The sequence below is a fragment of the Xenia sp. Carnegie-2017 genome, unplaced genomic scaffold, assembly GCF_021976095.1.
Source record: "Xenia sp. Carnegie-2017 unplaced genomic scaffold, XeniaSp_v1 HiC_scaffold_24, whole genome shotgun sequence".
In the NCBI taxonomy this organism is placed as follows: domain Eukaryota; kingdom Metazoa; phylum Cnidaria; class Anthozoa; order Malacalcyonacea; family Xeniidae; genus Xenia; species Xenia sp. Carnegie-2017.
In genome coordinates, this window is record NW_025813487.1 from 1,450,366 (window position 1) to 1,464,452 (window position 14,087).

Genomic DNA, 14,087 nt, shown 5'->3' on the forward strand with positions numbered 1-14,087 from the left:
ATTGCAACAAAGCCAAAAAAGCAGAACATCAAATTCATAAATAATTTTTGTGATCGACTGAGAAAATTTCTCTTGCTCTATAGAATAATTTTAATTGCTTTCATGTGACTCACGTTGGTTAGTTCATGGTTATGGACTTTGCCCCACTCATTATTATCAAATGTTTATGTTTGATAAATATTAAGACGACCAACCTCTTTGTACGTCTTTTCCATTAATGATTTCGTCGATCTTTCCTTCATTTGCTTGTATCGCTCCATTTTGACCGAATCAATAAAAATCAGTAGATACAACATAATGTATTTGAAAGGAATTTACATTGTGTTGTATCTACTGGTTTTTATGATCAAATGTATTTCTTTCTTTACATATTACAGTTTGTAGCAATAATGTTGAAATTACCTTTTCTTGTACTTCTTTTTTTGTAACAAGTAAAAATACAACAAAATAAAGTAGCAATAGTTCTGTCTACTTCTTATATCGATCTACTTTGAAGCTGTGGTGACTTGTGCAATGAAGTGTTTATTGTGAGATTGTATTTAAGTAATAATTGATAACATGAAAATCAAACGATATTCATGAAAATCAAACGATATTCATCCATGACGATTTCTTGTGATGACGTTATAATCTCATGATATGGTATGATTGCATTACTGGAATAATGTCATAGTAAAGTGAAAATAGCTCTTGTCCTTTTCTGTAGCTAGTGCGATCATCATCATCATCATCATCATCAGCCGTTCACGCCACTGCTGGCAGATGGCCTCCACAACTTCTTCCACTCGATTCGGTTTTTAGCTCTCCTCATCCAGGTCTTTCCAGTTTCCTCTTCGATCTCGTCCCTCCATCTTCTCTTTGGCTTTCCTCTTCCTCTGGTGCAGTTTCTTGGGTACCATTCTGTTGTCAATACCTGCAAATTTAGGAGTTTGGAAGTGTAAGAACAACCTTAGTTAAAGACAATAGTTAAAAGTCTAATCATTACTAACATATATTACTGAAAGTACTTAACAAAAAACGGAAAATGCCAAATGAGAAATTAATTTAACCTAGTGCAGAGAAGCCTTAACCTCGTGAAAGGAGCCTTTGTTAAAAGATATTATATCTTTTATTACATGAAGTACGACAACTTAATGTTGCCTGTTTTCTGAGAAAGTTTTCCTTCTTGTTTCAATGTAATAAACCATATTTAATCATTGGTACTTTGTTTGAAGTTTTCTCTTATGCCAAAGAAGACAAGTACCTCCAAAGTTTGTACGCTTCTACCTAGGTATTTATATAAACAACTAATATTTGAAATATCATCGATCAATTTTCTATAAAAGCGATTGCGTTGAGTAGCGTTGTCAGTTCTCAAGTTTAGTCACGCTATGAAAATTTCGGAACTTTATGATCATTTATTTCCTTAGAAACCTTTTGTTTTCATTGAGAGTCTTTTACTGATCATCAGAAAGTTTAATAAAATCAATTGTGTTTTTTTAATGTACACCGTGAATGTTTAACGACATCAAAACTCAATGTTCTAAAGCTATTCATCCGACATCACTATTTACTTAATAAAAACTTAAACTGTGTTTGCATTAGCCTGTACAAACGTTCGTATCTGAGCTACATCAATTATATCAATCAAAGATAATTTGCAAATGAATCATAAATACATGTTAGAGAAAAATTTTAAACTTTTTTCTTGAAGTTGTCTGTTTCACATTACTATTATTTACAAAAGAACTAAAAGATTTTTTTTGTGTTTGTACTGGCTTATGCAAGCCTTGAGACTTTTGTGAGAACTCTCTAGCTGGTGCAAACCGTCAACATTCGGTGTAAAGCTTGCACTGACATTGTCTCAAGTTCTACCAAATGTCTCCTCCGTTGGCTTAACCCTGTACAACAATTAAACATCTTTTATTTCCAAATCCCATCCTATATTCAGTCTTCACAATCCTCTTGTTCGAATTTTCTTCGTGGGTGTACAAGAAGTGAGGTGTGACCTTTCCCTTACTAATTATCAATATACCAACAATTAAATTTTTGATTTTATCTTCTTGTCATCCATTAATATCGATTCATATTAGCCATTAATGTCCATTTGTGTCCTTTATTGCAGACACACAGACGGTCGTTGATATATATTTAAATTACAACTGTGAATTGGCTTTGTCGAATATCTTTCAAAGATTGATCAATGATTTGTCTAAAGTTGCCCATGGACGTCAAGCTATTGAATTAGGAGCGACACCAGTAAGTTGATGAATATGTTTCATAATGTTTACTTCTCTACATTCTCTTGTTCATATCTATGCCAATCGAAAGGGACTGGAACGTAGTCTATTATTATGAAAAGGACTGGAACCTAGTCTATCAACATGAAAAAACTGTAGCATAGTCTATCAACATGAAAAAAACTGGAGCATAGTCTATCAACATGAAAAGGACTAGAACATGTCTCTAATATTTTGTGCTGACAATGTTGATTATAATACATTTTTTTATCACGTTTTTATATGAATAGTATCAATGTCGTCTTATTTTTATATGATTTTTCCAGGTTCAAGAACGCGATATTGGTATCAAAGTTCTGGAATGTCTCGTTTCTATTCTTAAATGTATGGTAGAATGGAGCAGGGATCTTTACTTTAAACCTGATTCTCAGGTGGACGATAACTTTGGTGAGTTTTAACATCTTTATGAAACTGAAGAAACTCGCATGTAGCGAATATAAACTTAATATTGTTATACATTTGGATAAGTTATCGCTTTATGATCCGTTGTACCCCTCTTTTGATATCGGTTCCACTGACGATTTTTGTCTCCATCAAGATCTCATCTTTCTATACTCTGTATCCCCTATTTATCGAAGGTACTCCATTATTTTCTTATACACACGTTAATGTCCTTAATCGTAACTAGTTGTTCAACAATTGTAGTTAACCTCTCAGGATCTAAGTTATCCCTTAGTTATCTTTTTTACCTTTGCTGGTCTCGCGGTAGATCAAGGCTATATCTTAATGTTTATAGTTACTCATTATTGACCCATTGTACCCTCAATGTTCTAGTCTATCTCTCAATAATCTATACTATCTTCCCGATGATCTAGGCTATCTGTTAATGATCTATGCTAACCTCTTAATGATCCACGCGATCCCTTATTGATCTCTAAATCATCATAGTTATTCCTCAATACTTTTGTTTAATCTCTTCCATATAAATTTCCTGACAGATCTGGTTGATGGTGCACCAACAATTTCTCGAAAAAGAAAGCACCGAGGAGAATGAAAACGGGGGGGGGCGGGTAACCCGGTGATTTACAATCTCAAAAAACAGGGGTTACTCTGTCGTCTCTAAATAGTACAAAAGCCATCGATAATGCTGAAGAATTCGAGAGTCTTAAACAGAAGAAGGAGACCAAAGAAAAGGGAATTCAATTGTAAGTTTGGTCAACAATTTTGCTTATCTTCTGTACTTTTATTCAATTTTACGATTTACTTTAAGATTTAACAAGAATCCATCAAAAGGTATTAAATTTCTTCAATCTGAAGGTGTCCTTGGTGAGACAGCAACGGAAGTATCTCAGTTCTTACACACTGATGATACACTAGACAAGGTGAGGATCATTTTAGACCATCTATATCCCTTGCAATCCTTATGTTTCATTTCACATGATGTTGTCTTCTTTCACTAAAGTTTTCATTTTGTCACACTTGCACGCTATCTTTGAGGAATTTGTAGAAACATTAAATGTTGCTTTTGATTTTGACCCAGTGTTGCGTTTTATGGTTTTAGACTATGATTGGTGAGCTGAATGGTGATCCAGGACAGTAAGTATGTTTTTTCACACCTCCCTCGCGTGACAATCACGTGAAAATCACGTTAAGACGTTTGATTCTCATCTTAAGTATTTATTTCAACATAAATTGAGTCAAGAAAAGTTGATTATGTTAATTTGCCATGAAGCCCATGGATGGTTTGCTCATGATACATGAAATAGTAAATCAGAAAATTTAATCGTAAAAGCAAGAATGTTTAAATTTGTTTAAGGTTGCATTAAACTCCATGTAAAAGGACAAAAGCTGTTTGAAAGTAAGCATTATCTTCAAATCTTTTGGTTATTTTGTCCATAAAAAACAAAACAATTTTTAAATGCTCAAAATTTCTCTATCCAGTGGATAATATTGACCGAATTCAGTAAGATTTTCCACTGTTCAAAATAAGCAAACAGTATGTTTAGTACACTTAGATATATTGTTCGTCATATCCTCAACTGTTCGTCATATCCTCAACTGTTCCTCGTGTCTTCCTATATTTGCTACATATGAACGGGAGATAATGTACGCCTATATAGATCAGTTGGATTTCACTGGTACCAATCTTGTGCAAGCTCTGCGATTGTTCTTACATAACTTCCGGCTTCCCGGTGAAGCGCAAAAGATCGATCGACTCATGGAGGAATTTGCGAGTAGGTTCTGTGAAACGAACCCAAAGTAAGGACATGATTTGTGTCTTGTTATCTGTTGTTTTACATCTCGCATTGCATGCTGGTTAATGAAACTTACGAAATGACTTTTGTCTATGAACCATGTGTTAATTTTTTTTTCATTTAACATCAACAATAATTTAGGACTAGTTTTTGACGATTTTTGTTTTTTTTATGTATTTTCTCATCGAACTTTTATTATTCGAGTTTTGAGGACTGCAATTTGCTGTTAGATAGATGTAAAGTGAGTTGTTTGAACTGGGAGTATTGTTACATGTTTGTAGATGTAGATCGTCCAGGTTCGTAGAGTCCTGAGAAGGACTGTTGTTGTTGTTGTTGACTGACGTTTCTACAACCTTATTCATGTACAAACATGTCTAGATATAGCTAGGTTAGACTGTCTATGATAAACTTTTATTTTATATTTATCATTTATATTTTAGTGACGATGTATTTGCTAGTGCAGACGCTGCCTACGTTCTGGCTTATTCTATCATCATGTTGACTACTGATCTACATAGTTCACAGGTTACACAGACTTACTTCATTTGCAATGGTTTTCTATAAAAGTGACTTTATGTCTAAGATCACGTGACTCCATTGTGGTCACGCGAGATTTTCATGGCGTTGATATGGAGCCTTCATTGCAATCACGTGAAAAATTGAGCCTTTAGATGCGACATCGTAATCACGTGAAATTTTCTTTCAGGTTAAACGGAAGATAACGAAAGAGCAGTACATTCAAATGAATCGTGGTATAAATGACAGTAAAGATCTTCCATCTGAATATCTTGAAGCAATTTATGATGATATTGCACAGAATGAAATCAAGATGAAACATACACCAAAAGTGAACAGTAGATACGATGCTACATGTATGTATTGGAACATTAATACGAGAATCAAGGCTTAACTGAAAAATTGTACAGATGCTAGGTAAAGGTCTTGACTGCGAAGTGTAGAGTCCTAGCTCTGAGATGAAGGTGAAGGTCTTGAGATGGAGGTGTTGGTCTTGAGATGGGTGTAGGAAAGGGCTTATAATGGATATTGTGATGTTCGGTGTTGGTCTTAAGAGAGCTCCAATGCATTTTCATGAAAGTAAAGAGATTTTTATTGTGCTTCCACTTTATAGATTTACAAAGTGAGAAACATCGTCGTATGTTGTATTCTATGGAAATGGAGCAGATGGCGGAAAACGCCAAAACACAAATGGAAGACGTGAGTCATATTCAGACGGATTTTGTCACGGCGACACAGATTGGTCACGTGAAGACAATGTTCAAGGTACGGGGGGCGGGGTGGAGTCTTGAGGGTAATGTTTGTGGTGTATGTAAGGGTTCATTAACGAAGCGTTAATTGTGATGTCAACTTATACGGACTGTGCCAAGTACGGGGGGCATAGATTTCAAAACATGATGACATTCATCATAATCTTGTTAAAGAAAAGAATTTATGTAATGATTTTGTGTAATGAATGTTTACGATGACGAAGAGTAAATTTGTTTGATAATCTAATATTTTAACTGACCAGTGAATGATTTGACTGGATTTTCTATTGAGATAATCCACTACTTAAGCTAAATCTGCTTCTTACAACCGGCCCCAGTCCCCATTGTTGACCATTTTGTTTTGTGTGTTTAAGGTTGCATGGAGTCCGTTTCTTGCCGCGTTCAGCGTCAATCTACAAGACAACGACGATCCTTCTGTTGCTTCATTTTGTCTTGATGGAATCCGCTGTGCAATACGAATATCTTGCATATTCAGCATGCCTGTAAGTTGATAATCACACAACATTCTGTTTTTTTAATATTTGGGTATGAAATAACGACATTAATGTCTCTGCATACCTTTTCATCCCTGGTGACCCTTTCCGGACATAAATATATATTCAAAAATATGTTGAATGTTGAACTGTTGAAATTTATGAATATATTTACGTAGTTACATACACGTCGTGTTCTTTGCGTGTTATATGTTCAAGGTTTAGATGATACTCATATGTATACAATAAAAACAGATGTTTGTTTACCTTTGAATTAATTGTCTGTTTGTGTACATGTATGGATATATCAGGATGCATGTGAATGTGAAATAATCTTTTCTTAAAAGTTTTTCAATGATTACAGTTAGTTAAAATGATGCTAGGGAATATGAATGGAGATTCTTTACCATTAAGTTCATTTTTCGATACTCCTAATAACTCTTTTCACATTGTAGTGGGAAAGAGATGCTTTCGTACAAGCGCTATCCAGGTTCACTTTACTTACTGCGACCAGTGGCACGCATATTCATGAAATGAAAACGAAGAACATCGAGACGATCAAGACACTTCTTACCATCGCTCAAACGGATGGTAATTACATCGGGAAGTCTTGGCTCGAGGTAGAGAGAATCGTCTTGCTATATATTATGGTTGGTGTCTACGACTGAAAATATGATCGGTTGTTTTTTTCATCAAAGGAAAAAGTCTAGGTCTTGTCTGTAGTGGAAACTTCACGATATTGCTACAGTCTTTAACTTTCATTTTTCCAAGTGCTTTGTTGACCGTATTTCATACCCTTCATCAGAGAATCGTATCACAAATGTACATCTGTAATAAATATGCATAAGAAAATGAAGTTTTCTCTCAAGATATTTTTTATTTGAAGATATTTTCTACGTATGTATTTAACGTTTATGTTCGTCTTGTTGGACACTCATTTTCGTTGCTCAAATGCTCGTTCCGCTCGGCGCATCTTTTTACGTTTCCCTAAAGTCATTGTTTTCATTCTAGATACTGAAATGCATTTCCCAACTTGAATTGGCTCAACTTATCGGTACTGGTGTGAAAACGCGATACCTTCACACGGCGTCCAGCGGTGTTACTAATTCACCCACAGCATTCACCGCAAACAACAAGACATCTTATGATATAACCTCAGGTTGCTTATAACATTGTTGTGACGCTCATAGAAAAATGTCAAATACTAACGTTGGGTGCTTTTCTTTGCTTGTATTTCTATGAAGGTCGGATGCCTGTTGCCGCTGACTCGAAAAAAGCGGCTGGCTCACAGGAAGCCATTGGGGAGACCGCTGCACAAATTGTTGTCGTTGCAATTGACAGGTAACGTTTACTTTAATGATAGCTATGTGGATTGTGTTTTGTGACCTATTTCCCACCCCAAGGGCGAAGCTAAAACCTTAATGCAGGGGGAGAGGTGGGTATTCATATATATGGTCATATATTCCGATGTGACCAACTAATTTCTTTTCGAATTAAAATAGCTTTTAAACCAAATCAGTCAGGCAAAACTAAATATATGAATATTCACCCCTCCCATCCAGCGTTCTGGCTTTGCCCCTGCCCCCCCCCCTCCCACGAATTTTTGAAATTGTCTTTAAGCTAGAGTGGGGCTTGTAACAGCAAGAAACGTCGATGGATGATTCTCTATGTAGACATGTTCATTGACCATGTTAGCAGAGTCCTGAGAATGACTGTTATTGTTATTGTTGACTGACGTTTTGACATCCTTAGCGGTAGTCATCTTCAGGCTCAAGTGAACCAGAGAACCTTGAACATAAACATTAAAATATAATTTTAAAGAACTCGTGCACTGTCCATGCGTTATGTTCTCTCAGCAGAATATCTTCATCTCAACTTCTTCATTGTGTTTTTTTACGTTTAGAGTTTTCACGGGATCAGTGAAACTGGATGGTGATGCTATCGGTAGGTTTGCATGTATCCATTAAACTGCATCTCATAAAATTTTTATACATCTAACTTGACCATAATTCACTGACCATTCTTTATCCCAAGTACCCAAATCTCCAATACCCAAAATCCCAAGTATCCCAAATCTCCAGTTCTCAAATCCTAAGTATCGTTATCTCCTGTATCCAAATCTCAAAATGTTATCGTTTTTCTCGTAAGTCGATTTCGTGGAAGGTTTACGTCAAGTCTCGGAAGTGTAGCTTTCCAATCCTACAATGATACGTATGTTTAGTCTGCAGAAGATCGTAGAGATTGCTTGTTACAATATGGGTCGTATTCGGCTGCAATGGTCACGAATATGGGCTGTATTGGGAGATCATTTTAACAAGGTTAGCGATTATTAACGACTAAAATTGTATCATTATATTATGGATAATAACATCACGTTGTCATGATGTACTCAGGTATAGTAACAAGATAATCATCGTTTTCAATGCCCTATCAACTAAAGTATCAGATCAACTGTGAACTATGATGGTATTTCAAAACACAGTTCTAGTTTCTTTCATATCTCAAGTATAAAAACAAGATAATCAAATCCTTCATATCCAATGTTCTACCAACTATGGTACTTCTCCATCATAGGTAATTTATGTGCCATTTTAGTGTGGTTGTAACCTTAATGAATAAGTTGCGTTCTTCTGTGTCGACTCTTTGCGACAATTATCCATGAAATTCTTGGAAAAGGGGGAATTGCCGGGACTGCGTCTGATCATGATGAAGGAATCGTGGAACTCGCTTTTCAAACAACAGGTTTGTAGTTTAAGGAAGGAGCTTTTTCTTCTAATCTTACCGCCGACCTGTCTGTTGTGCTCTTGTGTAAGGTTCTTGTATCGATGTAAAGTTTAAAATTTTAAAATAAAAATGGTTGCATATGTTTGAAGAAATGATGGTGAATCCGTTTCCAAGCTTGGACTACTTAGACATCTGTAAAATATTGTGAAATTAAATTCAATATGAATTTGTATATTATTTAAGTAAATGTGTTTCTCGGATGTGACAGAGAACTCGTTTATTTTTCAACAAGAATTTTATGTGTTCGTTCTTTTCCATGGTAATTCTGCCATATTCGTATACGTTTTCGAGGTAAACTTTTATTTACCATAAAGTCGAACTTTTATTTACCATAAACTTTTATTTACCATCATGTTCGCCTCATGATGCATGAATGAAAATTAAACGAGAGTTAATGGAGAAATGAAATAAATGTATCAAACATTTTTTCGTTGATGCAAATTACGTGTCAAAAGGCAGAGTTTTTTAAACTTTTCTAGCCCTGTTTCTCTATTTTTTCAACAGCACATGTAAATCAAAGCTTTGACAGATTCATTTATCCCACAAGATTATCAGTGTGTAAATTTCACATCCCCCATTTTCTCTTTCAGCCACGATTTTTGAGAAATATTTCTCCGCGACCATCGACTCTTTTCAAGATGCCGTGAAGTGTCTCTCGGCATTCGCATGCAACGCAAGTTTCCGGACACGAGTATGGAAGCAATAAGACTGATACGAAATTGTGCCAAATTTGTTTCCAAAAATCCTGTGGTGAGACGATTGCAAATCTACTTTCTTTTCACCTTTGAAATGATTTAAAATTTTGCCAAATCACATCAAAGCTAACCACTTTAGATCTAATCAAACCCAAATCATCTATTTCAATCGCTTTTTCGTGTAGCATTTTCCAATGGTGTCTGTTTTCTTTTCTTTTATAAACAGACGTTTAAAGACTACGAAGTAGAGGATGCTGGATATCAGAGCAGGACAGAATCTGGGTGAAAGGCTGGTTTCCAGTCCTTTTTGAGCTTTCGTGTATCATCAACCGATGTAAACTAGATGTCAGAACAAGGTATGGTGGAAATATTGAGTTGTATGTACTGTATAGATTAGTGTGTATTGTATAATTTGATTGTGAGCTATTTTCCATCCATGAACTAGAGGCCTAACCGTGATGTTTGAAATCATGAAAACATACGGGAACACGTTTCTCCAACATTGGTGGCGTGATGTGTTTAAAGTCGTGTTTCGAATTTTCGACAACATGAAACTACCAGACAGACAGATAGATTGGCAGGAGGTTAGAAATCTGTCATTATTGTGCTCTTATTATATGGTCAATTCCGGCTAAATGGCGCGCTTTGATTGGCTCAGAAACATTTTTGCCGGTCATTATTCTCCCGTAATCGACCATGTTTCAAAACACGTAGTTTATAACATGTCGTTATTGTGGTCTTATTATCTATGATTGCCATAAACACACATTATATCGCAAAAAGTCAACTTACATACACGACTATCCAGTTCTACATGGAATAATATTCATTTTATGTGTTCATGTCTATCCACCTTCATTCCTCATTCACTCGTCCATTTCAAATGTTTATCCACTCCATTGAACTAAAATACATGCAACGCTACCTGTAATAGAAAACCGTAGTAATTTTTTAAAGCTAAATTTTACACCCGGACACGTGTGTAGTTCGATCAATTTTCACTCCGCGAGAGAATCTCGAAACACTAAACACGCGTGTCTGGGTGTAAGATTTGGCTTCAATTATTTGCTTCATGTAGCTTTCCATGTATTTTAGTTCAATGATCCCCTCATATCCTCCTCTATTTCGTATTCACTTCTATCCACTTTTATTGTAGAGTCACTTCATTCTGTATATCTACTCGTATTCACTTCATTCTCTATCCATTCTTATCCTCTTGCATTCCCTATTCACTTACCGATTTAATTTTGTGTAAACGATTTGTACCAGTATGGAAGGTTTGAAACACTCGTTTGTGAAAGTTACCCACCTGTAAGAATGCTTTTTTCTTTAAATCAGGAGGAAGTAATGTTAAGGAAATAAGAATAAAGTCCGTGTATAAGGTGTTGTATTTCCTCGTTATAAAATGAGACATCAGCTGAGGATGTTTTGAAATTTGTGATGTTTTTTTATAGAAATCAGAATGGATGACAACAACTTGTAATCACGCTCTACATGCTATCATCGATGTTTTTACTCAGTATTTTGATATTCTTGCTGAAATTCTTCTTGATGATATGTATGGCCATCTAGAGTGGTGTGTCAAACAAGGTAAGCTTGAGATTACGCAAAGTGTTTGTGCTTGGCATTTGCCTTGGTGATTAGTTCGTTGTGTCAGGGTTTGTGATTGGTTTTAAGTATGAGAGTGTGTGATTGGTTTAAAATATGATAGTTTGTTATTGGTTTGGTTTGAGGTACTTTAATATACAAGAAGTATCAGACATTCTTACATGTTCGACTGTAAATGCTTTGTAACACCATGTTCTGCTTTGCTCGTTCATTCAATACATGTCTTTAGATAACGAGCAGTTAGCGAGGTCTGGTACCAATTGTTTGGAAAATCTCGTCATATCCAATGGCAACACGTTCTCCGAAGACGTCTGGGAAAAGACATGTAAATGTGTAAAGACGATATTTGAATCAACCGTACCTCACGAACTATTGAAATGGAGACCCGCTGACCAACAAGTAATGAGTCTACCCACACCTGATGTCACCCCTGCGTCATCACCACTCAAGGTAAGTTACACTTAGGGCCTCATTATATGGAAGCGATCTGGCCCGGATAGCGAGCTAGCCCCGATGATTTCAAGGGATTGAAAAGAGCCAAAACGTCAAGCTTTAAAATTACAACTGTTTGCGAAGCGCCACACGTCATTCGGTTTGTAATTATGAAATTATGGCAAATTGGTTGTTTTAATTTTAAATGTTTTGCGTAGTTATTGAATCAGAATATTGTGAAATTGCTTGAGAAAATTTATCTGATGATAAGTATTGAATTGTTTCCATTTGCCAAAATGATTTAACGCTTGGCTGAATCCCGGCTACCTGGATCATTTAATCCGCCCCTCAGTATTTTTTATGATGTTTTAAAGCCCGACACTCTAAAATTATAGACAAACTTTCATAACTATTCTGTTTGTTTTATGTATTTATTACTCTTAAAATTGACGTATATTGTAGATAATGTCACCTGTCGACCTGGAGGATGATATCGTGCCCAAATATCCGGAAGGTAAATAAAAAGTTTGTGAATTCTTTTAAAGGAAAATTTTTGCTTCAATTGTCTCCATGATTATGAGATTGGAAAATATTTCATGGTAAGCTAAAGCTCGTATATTAAAAAAGCTCATTTGAACCAAAAGCTCATATGAAGCAAAAGTTCGCATATTGCAATTTAGCTCGTGTGAATCTTTAACTCGTATGGACCAACACCTTGCATTCTTTGAATAACAAGTGAAAAATTTTCCGTATTATTTTTCAGACGAGGACGAACAAGATGGTCAGCAATCGTCAAAAGGTTTGAATGAAACGGAGGAGGAAATGCCTCAAGAAACAGTTGAAGAAACCAAAGAACAAGACAGCATTAGTTTACATAGTACGCTTAGTTTACGATTTGAACCTGTCGAAGAACACGAACCAGGTAACTATGTAATCAATTGAGATTAATAATTTGTTGTCACAGCCTGCTGCCATTTACGTGTTTAATTTACTTTGGTTTATTGGAAAGGTTTAGCAAAACGTATAATTGATATATGCGTTTGAAAATCTTCTAATAAGATAAATTAGCCCTTTGTTTGGCATATTCAAAAGTTCGATTTTTACCGACAAATGAAAAAATCGTCTGAACGTGAATACGGAAATGTTCAACCAACACCCGAGTGTCATTTTTAATTTTTTCATGTATGTACTTTAACGTCGTAAAATCATCTCATTATTTTAGTTGTGCAGACGGAGAGGATGCTGTTCAATTCATTGATCATTAAGTGTGTCGTTCAATTGGAACTTATCCAATTGATCGACAATGTCGTCTTTTCCCAAGCACCAGCAAGCGAGAAGATGAAGATACTATGGCTGAATTACAGGTCAGTTGTAATTACGGTCATTGTAGGTAATACTGAGATATATTGCTTGGTTGTAATGTTGTTATACCAGAGTTCCCCTTGGTGGCATGACAAAGTTCTTAGCTGAAGCACAGAATATGTAATATACAGAAAAGACACTTGGCATCTTTAGTTGTTAGCAATAAATTTAATTAATGAAAAAGTTTGTCAAACATAATGTGCCAGGATTATTACCATTGCACATGACTGTATACAAGTAAGTTGTTTTTGTTTGATGTGTTAGGACACTTGGAGTCTTTAGTTGTAAGAAATAGATTTAATCTCGGAAACATTGTCATTTCGTTATCTCTAAGCCATTACAATTGGATAGCACAAAATAAAGTTGCTACAGAACATTTTTTGTTAGTTTCCTCCTAAATTCCTCCCAGAATAAGCTAGAGGATCCATACTTCTAAAAATTTGTCATTATTGCTATCCTTATCTATCCACAGTACTTACTCGTATCCAATCCTCCAAGTTCCCATGCGTCTTTTCACCAGAATCCTTTATCCCTCCATATATCTATGTAGGTCATGTATTCATCTTATATAAAGTTCTATATTTCATATTATTTGTTCTTAGAAACGGTCTATATATCATATTCTTTGTTCTTAGAAACTCATTGCTTATGGTCATATTGTTGGCGATACACCTGACTCCATTGAACCAGAGAGGCGTTTAATTGACAGAATTATCGAGACTATTTGTAGTTGCTTTACTGGTATAAATACTGATGTAAACGTTCAAATACAAATTATAAAGATATTTATAAAAGTAATGTCAAACTGTTAAAGTATTTAATGAGGGAATTATATATCCTTGAGAAATTTAACGAGGGTAACGACATATGTTTTTTACATTTTTTGTCTAATTTTTTATTATTTTCAATATTACGTCACCTACACCAGATATAATATAAAGTTCACAAAAAATATTCTCGTACTATATTGAAC

General features: G+C 35.3%; 1 pseudogene; it reads left to right on the top strand.

Annotated features, from left to right (window-relative positions):
• Positions 1–13,966, top strand: part of LOC124451224 — a 62,741-nt pseudogene extending 48,775 nt beyond the window's left edge.
• The last annotated feature ends 121 nt before the right edge of the window (positions 13,967–14,087 follow it).